We start from the raw sequence: 17656 nt of genomic DNA on the forward strand, positions 1-17656 counted from the left end.
ACTTGGCACATTTTAAACTTGTTTTTTATGTTTATTTATTTTTGAGAGAGAGAGAGAGAGAGAGAGCATGCGTGCGCGTGCATGAGTGGGGGAGGGGCAAAGAGAGAGGGAGACACAGAATCTGAAGCAGGCTCCAGGCTCCGAGCTGTCAGCACAGAGCCTGATGCGGGGCTCGAACTCGTAAACTGTGAGATCATGATCCGAGCCCAAACTAAGAGTCAAACACTTAACCTGCTGAGCCACCCAGGCACCCCAATTCTTCTTTTTTTAAAGTACAAAATCAGTTCTTTCTTTTTTTTAAAACTTTTCAATGTTTTTATTTTATCTTTGAGAGAGAGAGAGACAGAGTGTGAGCGGGGGAGGGGCAGAGAGAGACAGGGAGACACAGAATCCGAAGCAGGTTTCAGGCTCCGAGCTGTCAGCACAGAGCCCGAGGTGGGGCTCGAACCCATGATCCGCAAGATCGTGACCTGAGCCGAAGTCAGACGCTCAGCCGACCGAGCCACCCAGGTGCCACTACCACTTTGCACATGTTAAACACAACTTCCATTTGCAACAGTTGTGTGACGGTAGTCCTGGGGGTAGTTTCAACTTTGGCCAAAGCCCTGCGGTGGTGGACTTGTGGTTCTACTGATCCAGCACGCAGGCACCATGCCCCATGCGGCCCTCCCACGGAGGGGACCCTGGAAACCCTTCGTTATGTGCTAGAGCGCACGTGGGCTTCCTTATCCTGAGTAATTGCGACCCTGTCGTGTGAGCACTTGTCACATGTCAAAACACTTCTTCATTTTAATGGCTTCAATAAAATTTTTTTGCAAGCCCCAATTTTTTTTTTATTATTAGATTCCACAGACGTAAAATTACTCTGCCAAGTTGCTAGAAAAGTTCCTAAATGCTTATTTCCCAACTTCCGCAATTATCTCGTCTTGGTGGCCCAGCAGTGCATCATCCCCAGACCACACCCTGCGTCGTCCCCCACAGGGAGCATCACAGTGTGGGCAGGTTGCTGGGAAGCACACATTGTGGATGTTTTGAAATCTCGAAGCAACATTTCCTCTGATGGGCTCTTTACCCCTTACGTGGGAAGGGATTGCTTTGCCTGAACTAATCTCTAGCTACTGCCCCGTGCCCGAGGAAGACGCTGTCCTCCGATTGTTCTGCATCGGACGGTTAGGGACTCTGATGAGAGGTCGGGAGACACCAAGGGCTGGAATTCTCGTTTGGAGGTTGCAGTTGTCAGATGTGGTTCTCTCAAGGCACTGCTGTGGGGTTCTGTTGTGTTCCTTCCCAGCGTGACTCACCAGCATGCCGCTGAGAAATCACCTGGGCTACCTCGCCGGCTTTAAATGGCGCAGTTCTGCAACGCATAGACCAGCTCCCAGCCATTTTGGGGGGTCTTATAAATAACATTTAAATCTCTGAATGATTCCTGGTACTGATAATTGGGTATGTTCAGTAATTCGGCAAGTTAATTCAGTGTCGAGTCTCAAGTGACAGGTCAGTCTCACGGGAGGCTGGGAGCGTGAGAAATCTTATCGAGGTCTACGTCTGGGCTCCAGAGATAGGCACTACCCTAGTACACTTCTGCGTAGAAGGTCATGATGAAAGCCAAAAGATGGCCTCTTAGCCTGTGAATCTCAGAAGGCAGGCCCTTCAAACACCCTAGCGGAGCAAAAGGTGGTGTGGTGTTACGCACCAAAAATGGGTGCTGGCTTTAGGACCTGGCTTCTGTCCTTTCTCTGCCATTCATAATCTACGTGAGTTTGAGCATGTACTTAACCTCTCCAAGCCTCGTGGATTAAAAATGTTAGGAGGATTAAATGAGAGTGTCTATAGAGCTTGGGACCTGGCGTATAGCAAGCCCTTGCGTGTTGGTTTCTGTCCCCTCTGTGATTTCTCTGCCGTAGTCTCAGAAAGCAGCTTTTGAATGCTCAGGTTATAGGTGGAAAGCGTAGTCAATTGCTTCACAGTTGTGGTTGAGAACACATTTGTACTGCACACGGTTGTCCTTTTTTATTTTTTCTCCTGGAGCGTGCTGGACTCCTTTTTCTCCTGGAATACAAGTCCTTGTCTCTTAAAGAGATTGTGTGTGGTAGTAATAAACAGGCTTTTAGCAAAATGGTTCTTTAATCCTGTGCAAGCATATTCTGGACTCACAATAAAAATGCAGATGAAAACAAAAATGAACTAACGCCTTTTACGTACTGGTTGGGCCCCAATCCAGAGTTTGATAGCATGTTGGGTTAGGAAGGGTGCTAGACAGCGGGGCACTGGGGGTGGGGGAGAGTAAATTGGGATGTTTACGGGGAACAATTTAGTAATGTCTATCAAAATCCCAGGTGCATATTTTACTTCTAGAAATGTAGTCATGCTTGCTTATATGCAAAATCAAGTATTCACCATATCTATCCAGCTATGATGTCATCTTCAAGGTATGTTTTTAAAAATTATTTTTATTTTAATATTTTTTATTTATTTTTGAGAGAGAGAGAGAGAGGGAGAGTGTGAGCGGGTGAGGGGCGGAAAGAGGGAGACACAGAATCCGAAGCAGGCTCCAGGCTCTGAGCTGTCAGCACAGAGCCCAATACGGGGCTCAAACTCCCAAGCCGTGAGATCATGACCTGAGCCAAAGTCAGACACCACTCAGGTGCCCCTTCAAGATATGTTTTTAAGTGAAAGATCAAATGGAGAGGAATGTGTATAGCTTGCTTTGTATATACCGTATTTATGTGAAATAAAAGGGAAATATTCATGCATCCAAAAACAAGTGTATCAGGCTGATCTTGACATATTTATCTGTGGAAACACAAAGGAAATGAAATAGGGCAACGGTGTCTGCAGAAAGGTGCAAAAACACACAGTCTTCTCTGTAGGAGTGAAACGTGAGTCTTCGTAGCTCTTTTCTTCGGTGTGTTACATGCGGCCAGGATGAGTCTGTTTTGTGGCTCTACTCTCAGCACCAAGGACAGGGTCTCTCCCAGTAAACACTGGTGAATGAATGAATGAATGAAGAAATTGACCTCTTTCCTGAGCTTGCAACTGGATGAATCCTGCCAATGGGAACCAGGGAGGCACCGTACCGCTGTATTCACCTAATGTTCACTGCAAATCGTCTGGAAGGTCTCCAGTGTGGTGGTAGAGAAGCAGGAAGAGTGCCCCCGTAACCTGGAACCATGGGACCCGATTATTGATTGCTGCAAAGAGCCAGAAATATTATACAAAAGAACCTAATGCTGGGAACCATTTGAAAGGGTAACTTACATGGAAAACTTGTGATCATGTCAGTTATTAGTAATTTCATAAAAAAGTTTGTAGGGGCACCTGGGTGGCTCAGTCAGGTGAGCATCTGACTCTTGATTTTGGCTCAGGTCATGGTCCCACGGTCATGGGATTGAGCCCCACGTCAGGCTCTGTGCTGAATGTGGAGCCTGCTTGGGATTCTCTCTCTTCCTCTGCCTCTCTCCCCTGCTCTCTCTCTCACTCTAAAATAAAAAAAAAATTATAAATGTCTGTGATAGAAAATAAGGATAAGTGAAAAACAATAATTAACAATCCCATTAGCCAGGTATAGCCACTGTTAATACTCTGGGATGCATTCTTCTAGTCTCCACTTATAACACACGCACATACACACATACTCCTGTTTTGTTAATCAGAAATTTTTCAGATGTCAGAGATTTTAATTAAATTAAGTCCTTTAATTTTTAAAACTGAAGTACAGGTGATACATAATGTCACATTAGTTTCAGGTGTGTGATATAGTGATTCAACAAGTGTATACCTTATGCTGTGCTCAACACAAGTGTACCTACCATCTGTCACCATATGACACTGTTACAATATCATTGATCATCTCCCCTATGTGGTGCCTTTTGCCTCCACGACTTATTCATTCAAGACTGGAAGCCTGTATCTCCCACTCACCTTCACCCACTTTGCTCATTCCCCCATTTCCTCCCCTTCACACAACCACGCATTTGTTCTCTGTATTTATGGGTCTGTTTCTGCCTTTGTGTTTTGCTTTGTTGTTCAGATTCCACATATGAGTGAAATCATATGGTATTTGTCTTTCTCTGTCAGACTTATTTCACAAAGCCTCTAGGTCCATCTGTGTCTTTGCAAATGGCAGGATCTCATTATTTTTTATGGTTGGGTAATATTCCAGTGTATGTGTGTATATGTGTACACATATACACCTCACATCTTTTTTCATGTCTTTTTGCTTTTTTGTTTATTCATTTATTTATTTACAGAGAGAAAGACAGAAAGAGATGCAGAGAGGAGGAGTGAGAGAATCCCAAGCAGGCTCTGAACTGTCAGCCCAGAGCCTGACATGGAACTCAGTCCCATGAACCCTGAGATCATGATCTGAGCCAAAATCAAGAGTTGGACGCTCAACTGACTGAGCCACCCAGGCGCCCTTGTCATGCTCTTTTCTGATTATTCCTGTTAACGTTAAGATGAATTCTCCTACAATCATGCAGAATGACTTTCAGTTCTCTGAAATGTCCCATCCTTTTCCTTTGTGGCTTCTTCTGGACTTCTCTGTGCCTTGAAGGTCTCCCCAAATCTTGGTTTCTCTCACCACTTGGTTCCTTTGTATTCTTTAGACCTTAGCTCTCGAATGTCATTTCCACAAAGAAGGCTCACCTAGCTGTCCCTTCAATTAGATGTCCCTTCTCTGCACTTTGGTTACACTTTGTGCAGACTTCAGTATCTTACTTAGCACATCCGTTGTGTACTGTCATTTTTGGCTTCCTTGTCTCTTTCTCCTACCAGACTGTAATCTTTCTTTTTTTAATTTTTTTTTTTATTTTTTTGGGGACAGAGAGAGACAGAGCATGAACGGGGGAGGGGCAGAGAGAGAGGGAGACACAGAATCGGAAACAGGCTCCAGGCTCTGAGCCATCAGCCCAGAGCCTGACATGGGGCTCGAACTCCCGGACCACGAGATCGTGACCTGGCTGAAGTCGGACGCTTAACCGACTGTGCCACCCAGGCGCCCCAAGACTGTAATCTTAAATAAGGAACAACGTCCTATTTAAACTAAGTTTGTGAGGACTGAGCAAATAGTAGATGTTGCATAAATGTTGGATGAATTGAGCAAAAGCATAGAAGGCTTTCACATGCTTTCCCTTGTTTAGCAGGCTTCTCCTAATACTTCCATTTGGGTGAAGAAAACACATCTTATGAGTCACCGTTGGATGTTCTCTGCCCGATCATCAACTCCTCTTCGTGGCAGCTGAGGAGCTATCTGGCTGGTAGTCTGGAAAGAATAACCTGGACAAGCTGAGCTGAGCCTGGCTCTCCTATTTCCTTTTGGGAGTGACCTGTCTACTGAGAGTCTGAGATTTCCTCTACTCCTCAAGCCCTAAGCCTTAATTTGACATCCCCCCAGCGTGTGGACACCTGCCCCAGCCCAGAGTGGCCTGGGACTGAGCAACCCGTCTGCCTCCTTCTGGGGCTCAAGTGGAAGCCCAGTTTATCTCTCATTCCACTCTGTCGTCTCACCTGGCTTCCCTCGGGAACAAAGGTGAAAATTCTAGTCTCGATCGTCCTCTCGGTTTTGTTTTTCTATTTATTTAAGGACCTGGGTGGGGAAGAGACATAATATTTATAGAGGTGCCCTAGGGAACGCCTGTAGTTGATTTGACCATTATTCCCTTTTAATTGATGGAAACCGAGACTCTGAGGGGTCAGTTGACAGGTCGTAGGTCATGTTTACCGGGACCTGATCTCAGGTTCTCTGACTCTCCCTACTCAAGCTGTTTTGTTTTGTTTTGTTTTTCTTGCTCTCAGTTTTCCTCCCACTATGTGAACTGGAAATGGTAGCCCGAATTGCCACACAGGCTGGAGGGAGGAACTCAGGAATCGTAAAGTCCCTTCCGAGTGTGCGTCTACAACGCACCTCCTGGGCCGGCATCTGACTGTCCATTTCTTTGTTATCCTTCCCAGGGGGCACATGCTGAAGCGTTCAGTAAACGTACGCTTACCACCAGCCCGATTGTTTAGCATGCGAAGCCCTCAAGAACAGACACAGGCTGTGTAAACATTCAGTGCAGATGATTGCAAAGGAGCTATGAAGTCATGTCTTCAGTATGGGAAGCACTGAGCAATGCTTTTCTCAGTCACACCCACAGGCACAGGTCATAGGGCCATCAGTCACATCATCCTCAGCAACGAAGACTGGCGTAAGCAATAGGGTAGGGGCTGGGGGACTTCCTGACCACTGACTTCATCCTCTGCTTTGGGGAGCCGAGCCAGGCTTTCTGGTACAGCATGAAGTTTCTCAAATAAGCTTAGCTTTGGGAAACAGTTTCCCTCTACTTTTTATGTGTTTTCTGGGCTTTCAAACCCATGGGTATTTTGAGGGAAACATAGCCCATATGTTTCTGATTTACTTACATTAAACTTGCCAGAAGTTTCTTTTGTAAAATCTATTTCACGTCTGGGAAACCTTCTCGGCCTGTTTTTTAAAGCCTTTTAGCCTGGATATTCACACTCAAAAGGAAGCAGAGAATTGAAACAATTATTAGGACATAATTGAGGCCAGAAAACCCCCTTCGCCTTTGTTACCTGAGCATTTCTGGGAAAAGGTAAATCTGGAAGTCCTCCGTTACTGAGGTAATTTTGCCCGAGTTATCCACTTTTCACATTTTGTGTGTGGATACAATCTTCAAAGACTGACATCTTTCTTCGAAGCACCATAGGTAAGGTTTTGGTTTTCTAGTTAAGTTAATCTTGGCCAAGTGTCCCTGGTCTGTTTCCTATTCAGGAATCTCTGAATTTGAGTAGGTTATAAATTTGACAAAGTGCTTTTATTTGTTTATTCTTTGCTTGGAGGAGAGGGTGACATAAATCCAAGGAAAAATAAATGTACATAAGACTTTCAAACTATACTACTAACTTTCAGATGATAAGTAGTATTATTTTTATTAGCAGTAAATGTCAAAGCACTGAATAGTGGTTGGGAGGGTTGACATGGTGGGAGAAAGAATATATTGGGAAGAAATACGGACAACCCACTTAAGAGTCAGGGAAAGGAAATTAGAGCCAACCCACCCCAAAATACACATCCATTTAAGAAGCTGGAGCTCTGTTTTCACAGTCGTCTAAGTTCCTAACCTGGAAGGCTGGCTGCAAGTCATATGTGGGTGAGAAGCTCTGGGACCTCCCGAAAAGCAGAAGAGAGCACCTCGCCCCCACCCCCCACCCCCGGCCCGGCGTAGTTCTCACATATTGGCTCCTATCCACCATCAAGTTCCTTCACAGCATTCCCTAAGTTGAAGTTTTGATTTTGCAGTCTTATCTGCTACCTTCCTCCCCTTGCAAAATTGAATGTGTGCCTTCTCTGAGAGGTGTTTACGCCGAGACGTCCCGGAAATTCCAAGTCACGAAGGTAGAGGGACAGGTAGGGAAAAACCAGAGGTCCTTGGGAAAGAGCCCTGATTGTAAAAGGTGGGCCAGAGGTCCCGACTCCCGTAATGCATGGGATCCCCTAAAGGGGTGGAGGAGATGGGAAGGAGGGGGAAGGAGAATGTCAAAGAAGACATGAATTCCCAGGACGTCTCTTGTTCTCAGTGGGACCCCTGGCTGTTGACTTCTTCCTTTGAGCAAGGCTTCTAGCCACCCTCAGAGCTATGGTCGTATCCATCACTGTCTCTATTCTTCTTGGTCTTTTGGGGAGGAAAAAAAAAATCAAATCATGCACTTTTGATCAAGAAAGGGCTATGGAGATCACATGAGTGGACATGTTTATTTTACAGTTGAAGACACGGAGACCCAGAAATGTTAAGTGACTCTTCGGTGACCACAGAGCTGGTTAGTGGCTAGCCTAGGATTCGACTCAAAGGCTGTTGACTTCTATAAGAGCCTTTTCTCTTGCAGCAAGTGCCGGGATAGAATTTGTCCTCAGAAGGTAACAGAAGATGCTTAAAATTGCATGTTACTGATGCCCTTTATAATTTGTTACTTAGACATTTCAGATTCTACAAATGTGAACTTTGAGGTAATGATATATTACTACATATTGCTTCATAAGATATCAATCTGAAATCTCGTATGTTGAGTTGATATAAAATTAGAGATTCTCATCCTATCCCCAAGAGCATACTATTTTCCTTGCTTGCTTAAAAGGGTCTATTTTTAAATATGAGAAACTGTGCATTTCTTTTCACGCAAATTAAACCAGATACAAACCAGATGAAACCTTTTTTTTTTTGCACTTCACTGATTTTATTTTATTATTATTATTTTTGTGTGGTTTTTTAATGTTTATTTTTTATTTTTGAAATGAGAGACACAGCACGAACGGGGGAAGGGCAGAGAGAGAGGGAGACACAGAATCGGAAGCAGGCTCCAGGCTCCGAGTTGTCAGCACAGAGCCCGACGCGGGGCTCGAACTCACGAACGCGGAGATCGTGACCTGAGCCGAAGTCGGATGCTTAACCGACTGAGCCGCCCAGGCGCCCCTATTTATTTATTTATTTTTCGATTGACAAATAGTTATTGAGTACTTATGTGGGCCACTTGCTTTTTTATATATATATTCTCTCACTTAAAAACCAGATGTCACCTTGGCTTTCATTTTCTCCCCTTCGAATTTTGCCCTGCCTTAGCTGAACCCTTGCTTTACCCACATGTGTCTATAAGTCAGCGGGTTCTAAGCTCGGTTCCACCGATTGCCACCTAGGTGAAGTGCACGTTATTTATAAGCCCTGGGTTCCATTTCATTATTTGAAGAAGGCAGTATTTGGGGTCGACGGGCAAGCTTCTCTCTGGGATTATATAATCATACCCGAAACAGAGTTCCTTTGGGAAAGATGCACGAAGGAAAAAGTTTCCGTAGTGGATCCAGAATGCTGGAAACTCCAGCCTTTCACACAGGACAAGAGACACAATGACTGCAGGTAAACTGATCACAGTATGTTCTGGAAACCTGATGAGATGGCGTATGCTGAGTTGTGTGTGATACTATTGTTCTCTGATGGAGCGAAATGAGAAGTGTTTTACCAGCATAGTTGTTTCGACACAGTGCACTAACATGTTACTGAATTCTTGACACAGGCATTTCCCATGCAATGCTAAACTCAAATCCCCTTGTAAAGAATCATTCCAGATTGAATCCACATATGGGGCTGGATGAGGAGTGTGCATGAACCTTGTCATCACGTGTCTTAGGTACAGGGGACAAGATGTTCAGCTGCTTTCCAGGGGACAAACCACAGTTCTTTTTTTTTTTTTTTTAATGTTTTATTTATTTTTGAGACAGAGAGAGAGTGTGAGCAGGGGAGGGGCAGAGAGAGAGGGAGACACAGAATCCGAAGCAGGCTCCAGGCCGTGAGCTGTCAGCACGGAGCCCGGCGCGGGGCTCGAACCCACGAACCGCGAGATCATGACCTGAGCCGAAGTCGGACACTTGACCGACGGAGCCACCCAGGCGCCCCAACCGCGGTTCTAAATGTAACAGAGAGAGGCGCCTGGGTGGCTCAGTCAGTTGAGCGTCTGACTCTTGGTTTCGGCTCAGGTCATGATCTTGCGGGTTTGTGGGTTTGAGCCCCGCGTTGGGCTCCACGCTGATTCTGTCTCCCCCCCTCCTTCTGCCCCTCCCCTGCTTGTGCTCTCTCTCCCTCTCTCAAAATAAGTAAATAAAAAAAAAAAAAAAGCAAACAAACGTGTAATCTAGAGCAATGGCACTTTTGGAAACGAAAAATCGCGACTGACTTGCGAGCTCGGCGATCAAGACGCCTTGTGTTAAGGCCACTTCTACATCATGCCTGTGACCTAGCTTTCATTATTCAATGGGTTCCCTCAGTGTGTATTTCATTGTATGCAAATTCCGATCTGGAGGAACGCTTTGTAATCGCGTTTCCGTTCGTTAAGGCCTCTTGCCCAGTTGGCAACCTTCCTTCTTCCTTGACCGGGGCCTCTGTTTCGGGCACCGCCAATCCAGTGTCTCCTCGGAACAAACCGCTTGAGGGAAGGCGGGGCCACTCCTTCACGAGCTCGACTGGAAGTGGAAAATCACGGTTGCGGAGGAAGTAAGTGCAAAGGTCAGGAAACGACGGATTCAGAGTCGAATCCTCATGTTTTTGCTTTTCTGGCAGGAAACGGCAACTGGGATCAGACAATGGGAATTTGAAGGAAAACACGAGAGGCTGATATTTCAGTTGTGACACGGGACCTTAGGACAATCTTCTACGCTTCCTCTCCGCAGAGGGGCCAGCCATCTCTGGAAGCCCTTCAGCACCTGCCCGTCTTCTCTGAAACTTCAAGATGGAGTGAGTAAAAAAAATGGCAATTTCAGAGTTAGCTGGGTTTCAGACTCCGGTGCCCCCGCGTCCTGACTCATGACCTTGAGTACGTTAACGTCTCCGAGCCTTGACTTCTTTACCTTTAAACAAAAAGAGGCAAGGGTTCCAGTTCTTCCGTGTAGCGTGAGGCGTCCATGGCATAATGTCTGCCGAAGTGGCTATGCCACACTTTGCACATAGTAGGTGCTCAGTAAACGATACTTCTCCTCAATGTCTGTATCTGCCTGTATTATAGACACCAGCTACTCTTTGACCTCACAAGTCTTTCTTTCTGGATGTGGATGTTGGGTTGTCCGATGTTGCGGAACGTTTTTTGAGAGCCACAAGAGCATCTGGCACGGTACTAGAGGGCGTTTGCTTATCTGTGGTTTCTGTTGACTCTAATCTTTCCAAGTGCCAGATCCTGCATGCTTTTGTGCATCTTCTCTCCCTTGCTTGATCTCGTGGGATTTGTCTCCTTGGCTGCCTAGAACTGCCGTGAGGCCCCTGAAGCCTGACGCGTCCTCTCTCCTTCCAGCTTGGGCTTCAGCATTACCCCCAAACGTTCTAGTTATTTCTGGTATAATCGTAATAGCTAACGTCTGTTCGGTGCTTACCAGGTGGTAGTTATTGTGTGAAGCTCATGCCATTTAGTGTCACTTAACGTGATCTCCCGGTAACCCAAATGAGGAAAATGCTTTTCTAATCTACATCTGATAGTCAGCTACCCGAGGCGTGAAGAGGCTGAGTTTTGGCCCGATGCAGGGGCAGGAGGAGGATTTGAATGCAGAGCTCTAAGACTTCGAAACCAGTGCTCAGCTGCTGTGCTGGAGGGCTTTTTCAGTACCACCTGGTCTTCGGACTGGCCAGAGGCTGTTCTTACAGACGACTTGGGAGGGCGTGAGCTCCTTCCTCCTCGAGGGGGAACCGTTGGCAACAGAAGCCACTCAGCTGAAACATTCTGTGGCTATGAACAGGATGCAATTAAGTCTGTAATCTGTTACGGTCACCTGAAGGATCATTTGGAAATGAGAACTCTTTCCAACGAGCAGTTCAGATGATGTAGGTGTTCATGTTTGAAACCCATAACGTCTGTGCTTCTCATTGCTCGTCATTCCAGATGGACAAGCAGGAACTATCTCTGAGGAGTGTCTTCAAAATGAACAATTGGAGGAGTCAGAGCGACCCTTCGGCTCTCAAACCCCATGACCTTGCACGCATTAGAGCTTCCAGTTCAATAGCTCCGTCCATCCTTTCAGAGCGAGAGAGCGATGTGGCTTCAGCCTTTGGGAAGACACTATTTACTGGTAGAGTGGTGACAGGTTGGAGGGCTCTCTTCTGTTCTGGCCCTCAGCATGGTGACATCACCTCCTTATGTCTTAAGTTCCACAGCCCCGGGCGGGGGGCAACATGGAGGTGGGGGTGGCAGAGTTTAACTGTTGGAATAACTGAGGGAGGCAAGGCAGCCAGGTGGCCTGTTGGTGCTTACGTTAAAAAAAAGAAGAGGGGCGCCTGGGTGGCGCAGTCGGTTGAGCGTCCGACTTCAGCCAGGTCACGATCTCGCGGTCCGTGAGTTCGAGCCCCGCGTCAGGCTCTGGGCTGATGGCTCAGAGCCTGGAGCCTGTTTCCGATTCTGTGTCTCCCTCTCTCTCTGCCCCTCCCCCGTTCATGCTCTGTCTCTCTCTGTCCCAAAAATAAATAAAAAAAAAAAAAGTTGAGAAAAAAAAAAAAAAGAAGAAGAAGAAGGAAGAAAGGAAGGAAGGAAGAAAGAAAGAAATGAGAGGGGTTTCTAAAATCTCTGTAGTTTCTGTAAATAGAATGCATATATATTCCCCTCTCCTGCTTGGATTGGAAGGTAAAGAATGTAGGACTGTCCAGCTTACTGGGCACTTGTGACCCTGCCAAAGGGGTTCTTGGTTTGAAATCAGACAAGGTTGGCTTTGAATTCCCATTCCATTCATTTTTAGGGATGTGTTTTTTGACAATTTAGTCATCGTCGTAACCTCCCAGTTTCACACTGGGGATAATCACATAATGGCCATTAAAAACTGTCTCCAGTTTCTTGGATACTTTTCCCACTGGGTGCCTATGTCTCCTCTCCTCCAATCTGGGTGAATCTTGTGACTGTTTCGGCCAACGGAATATGGCGGAAATGATGCCGAGCGGCTTCTGCGGCTAGGGTAGATGAACCACCTAGCCTCTGCCTGGTATGTTGAGCCCCTTATTCTGGGGAAGACAACCACCACAGAAGAGGTCCAACTACACAGGAGGGACCACGTCTACAGACCCTGTTGTGCAACCAGCTGACAGCACCACGGAGTAGCAGCCCTCTCTGTGAGCCATGTAGGACATCCAGTCTAGTCAAGTCCTCATGGCCACAGTGCACCTGACATCTGACCCAATGGTGTAAAAGGTCCCAAGTGCGAACTGCCCACCCCCGCCCCCTGCAGATTCCTGACTCACAAAATCGTGAGCAAAATCAAATCGTTGTTTGACGTATTTAGTAGCTGACGAGCCTCAGTTTCTTCCGCACTGGTTCTCTTCCCGTCTAAGGTTGTCATTGGTGACCAGGATGACTTTGTGTCCCTAGGATAATGGTTTTTGGCAGTGGCTGGAAGGACGTGGTGAGGTCATCCCCCTAGTGACAGCCCCGTCTTGCCGTTGTGTGTCTTGAGTTTGAGTCACTGCCTTGGGGCCAATTTGTGTAAACTGGGGGTCATGTAGGTAGACTTATAAACTGCAGTAAAACCTGGAGAGATGGTCCCATCGCTGAGGACTCACTGCTAATCTCAGAACTCAGTGGGCTTTTCTCACTGCCCTTGCTATGGGACATTTCCACAGAAATGATCCAGACTGCACACTGACTTGAAGCCGGCTACTTTTCTGTTTTTCTGTTCACAAATTGGTCCTAATATACCAGGGAGAGATTGCAACGGGGAGTACAGACGGCAAGGGGAAGCCTGTGGGCGGAGCAGTGAGGGAGAGCCCTGGAGAAAGAGGAGTCCTAGGACATCAGAGCTTCGCGGACAGCCCGTCGTCCCCAAGGGGGTGCGGTGACGGTGGCCCCAGTTGACGGGAGGCCAAGCTAATTCCATGTGGCACGGATGGTGGAGGAGACTCTGAGACCTAACTGAGCATCATTTGCTTGCCAGGAACAGAAAGTCTGACACGTGCTAATCGAAGAAAGAGGGTCTCTCTAGTCAGGAGATCGGGGAACCTCAAGGCATCCAATTGCATGGAGTAAAGTAATCGCCCAGAGCTGCATAGCTAACGTGTGGCAAAGTTGGAACTTGCATCCATGACCACTGTCTTAGTGTCCAGGGTTGGCTGCTTATCTGAAGCTCTGGATCTTTAAGATAAATTCTCTTGAAGAGTACAGCTTCTTTTTTTTTTTTTTTTTAAGTTTATTTATTTTGAGAGAGAGAGAGAGCAGGAGGGAAAGAGAGAATCCCAAGCAGGCTCCGTGCTATCAGTGCAGAGCAGACTCAGGGCTTGAACTCATGAACCGTGAGATCACAACCTGAGCCCAAACCAAGAACCGGATGTTTAACTGACTGAGCCACCCAGGCGTCCCTCTTGAAGACTACAGTTGAACTAGTTGGGGCCCAGAGAGTGGTTTTGAATCCGATGTCCAGTCCTGGCTGTGACGAGTAGGACCCTTGCGGGCTCTGGGTGGGGGTGGGGTTAAGGAGTCGTTCTCTAAAAAGAGAATGTGAGTCGCGAGGAAATACTTACATTGTATTTCCTAACAATACTGACAATGCTAACAATACCGAGCATTGTTAGCAAGCCAGGGAGTGGCGAGGGGTCACAGCACAGAGCCGAGATGTCCCTGTGGCTCCTCTGTCCAGGTAATGACCTCTTGCCGGCGCTGGAGCTCTCACAAGGCTTCCCTGGCAGAGAGGTGATGTGCCAAGGACGTCTGAATCTCGGGCGTTGTTGCTTCTGTCTCCATTCAAGAGACAATGGCCCTAGCCGGCCTTGTGTCCTTAAGGCAGAGTGTCTCATCCTTTCTTAACATCAGCAGAGACCTAGAATTTTAAAAAATACAGTCTCCTTTTTTTGTTTGAAGCGTGGAGATTGACATCGCAACATTGGAAGGGAGACCCAGTCCTACCTTTCTCGCCTCAAGGCCAGGCTCAGCTCTGCCCAGCTGCATGCTTAGCATCGGCACAGATGTCAACGTGTCCCATAGTCTCCTCCGGGGTGGGCTGCGTAATTTCCCGGAGGGGGCTGCCTCTCTCCTTGGTTCTCTTGACCTCAGCCAGGCTGTGTTCCTTTCAGCTGGTGCCTCGGGGAGGTGCGGGGACTTTGATAAAACACCGCGCCGGACTCGGCTTCCCCAGCGAGTGAATTGAGATAAGAGGCCCCGAGAAACCAGACATTTGGATGTCAGCGTTTGTGTTTGGGAGAGAAGTTTATCTGGAGACTAGAGGAGGAGACTCTGCTCTTTAGAAAACGACAGAGGGAAGAGTAGCCTTCGTGTGCAGGCAGCCTCCCTCAGGGAGCAGGTGGCTTTCAAGGCACAGGAATGTTTCCAGATGCCACATGTGCCTTTGGAAGACAAAGGCGAGCTCCTCGAGGGGCCGGAGGCAACACGGTTGCCCCTGGGCCTGGGGAGCCGCGATCATTCCTAAAAAGACACCGAGTTCCCTTCCGTACCCCTCTGCTTGGTGCCAGCCTCAGCCAGTACTGCCAGCCACAGAAAATCCGGCAGGACTGATGTCGTAGGAGCACGGCTGTCAGGGACGATAGGGAAGGGGGCGGATCGGTCGGATGATCTTGTTTGTCCTGGTGCCGGGGTGGAAACCCATGGGCTGGGGGGTACGCGGCAGCGTCGACCTGGCTTCAGTGGATCGGCTTTATCTTCGCTACAGGCCCCTGCTGTGTGTTTGCCAAGCGTGAGACCCGATCGTTGCTCCCTTGGGCTAGCTCCGAGACAGGCTGCTGAGGGCGGGTGACTCATCCGTGGGCTCCGATGGGCACTCTCTGCCCGCTTGCGGGCTGTATGTAGCCTGCATACGTTGTGTCATGAACTTTCAGGTTGGTAAGATGCTGGGGACTCCCAGATGATGTCACCTGTCTAGTGTTAGGGCAGTAACAAGCCTCTGAGACTCCTGTCACGGTGTGGGGGACAGTAAGGATGCTTCAAGAGACTGTGCTCGGAAGCTCGATTCAATCTGCTCATCCTGCCTGGTGGGCATAGAGAGAGAGAGAGAGAGAGAGAGTTAAGGGTGCCCTCTGCATTGCCCTCAGTCACCTTCCTGGGCTACGTGTGTGCGTATGGATGCATGTGCACACACTTATTTGTGTGCACGTGTATATGTGCGTGTGTATATACTTAGCCTGTTTCTCATTATGTTATTAAGGGAGAGTTTGTGGAGAATATGGTAATGGGTGTTTTCCTCTATGCGACGAGTCTCAGAAGTTTAGGAATGCTAAAGCAATGAGGGGAGTTAGGCATGTGGTGTGATACGAAGCGAGCTCTGGAATCCATCTGACTGGTCTGGACCTCAACTCGACTTTACATACAAGCTATGTGATTTTGCTTCAACTTCCCTGAGCACCAAGTTTCTCATTTCAAAGGCCAGGTTAATCACCGTGTTTACATTGCAGGGTTATTGTGAGGCTTAACGTGAGATAATCCATGGCAAGTATTTGGCACAGTGCCTGCCCCATTGTAAAGGATTTATAAATGTAAATTACCGCTATGATTAATCAATATCTCTAACAAGCTCTCAGGATCACATTATGGATGGGTTTCGTGTCTTTAGATCTCTGCTGAACTCATGCATACTTATGGCTTTACCAGCCTTTGGAGCAAATGCATCCCAGGTGGCTGTTCGGGGGCAGCTGGAAGCCTCTGGGTGCCACACAGCCCCTCTCCCAAGGCACTGTCTCTCATGTCAAGCTGAGCGTCTGCTGGCTTGATGTTTTCTGAGTGCCTGTCTTCCTCTCCTGGCTTCGCTCCAGCTAGGGACTGCTGGCCAAGGTGACCAGCGCAATCCTGGTCTAAACCAAAGGATTAAAGCAACTTCCCTCCAAGATAAATACATTTCCTTCCATGATTAATAAGTTCATTACCTAATTGAAGAAAACCACGCAAGTGGCAAGAGAAGCCACGGGCAAGAGTGTGTGTGCGTATGGGGGTGGTGTGCAAATGTGTGGGTGTGTTCGTGCTTATGTGTGCATGTTGGTGACCGTGCACAAGGGTGCTCGTGGCCGTGTGCACCCTTGTGGAGCGAGGGGAAGGAACATGAAATCCATAAATCCCGTACTGCTGTTCACGGAGCATCTTTGGAGTTTGGGTCTGAAGATTATAGTTGAACTCTGCCAGTTCATTCATTATTTAATCCTTTAATTGATGACCGTGGCGGATGGATGACTGCAGCACATCCTTGGCAGGGAGGCAAATCCCATTTATTTGTTTGTTACAGTTGCACAATTTAGTGGAGAGCGGGTGATGGGAGGTCACCCGTGCTTCATGGTTCAAAATGTTATTATAAATAACAATTAATCCACTTAGATATCTGGCTCCGCTCAACCTGGAGAATCCTACTGGATATAAAAGATTCTGGAGAAGATTGCTGGGAAGGAAATGCAGTTTTCCATCTCCTTGGCTCGCTCTCACTGGCTGGTCTTCCAAAGCACACAAGGTTTTCCAAGACGATACACATTCAAGAATGTCGGTGCCACCTCTTAACTCTGTTGTTTTTTTTGCCAGGATCCTCTCTTTGGCAGTTATAACCACGCATAACCGTGCGATGTTTCTTAAATTGCTACATTCAACTATTAGGATTTCTGTTATTCATCTGTTCTCTCTGTATTGTCTTCTTAAGAAGATTGCAAATTCCTTGAAGGCAGAGATGATCCCTTAGCACAGGTACAGGACAGATGCCTAATAACACAGGAAATGAACACTGATTGAGCTCCTACTGTGAGCCAGGACCCGTGTTGAGCGCTTTCGTACACGCTCAGCAAGATTTGAATGTGGAGGGACGTGGAGAGAGAGATCTACCTGAATTCCAAAAAATGACGTAAAACATGGTACCATCACGTAGCCCAGCATAACGTGACGTGATAAAAGGGGAAAATATCGGAACCGTAAAAACAATTAAAAAAATGCAATTTTATAAATTTAGAGAGAATGTAGTAACAACTCTGAGTTATGCTTCATATTTAAATTCACAGTCTGGTTTCCACCTGTATTATGGTCTCCAAATGGTTCTGCCTAAGATTTCCATGTACTTCAATGAGCAAATCCGTGGGTTCATCAGGTTTGGTGAGGAAAACAAGCTATTCTATGCATCCTGGGCACAAAGAATTTTTTTTAAAAATAGGCTTTTTTTTTTTTTAAGAGCAAT

Source organism: Lynx canadensis, chromosome E3, assembly GCF_007474595.2.
Source record: "Lynx canadensis isolate LIC74 chromosome E3, mLynCan4.pri.v2, whole genome shotgun sequence".
Classification (NCBI taxonomy): Eukaryota; Metazoa; Chordata; class Mammalia; order Carnivora; family Felidae; genus Lynx; species Lynx canadensis.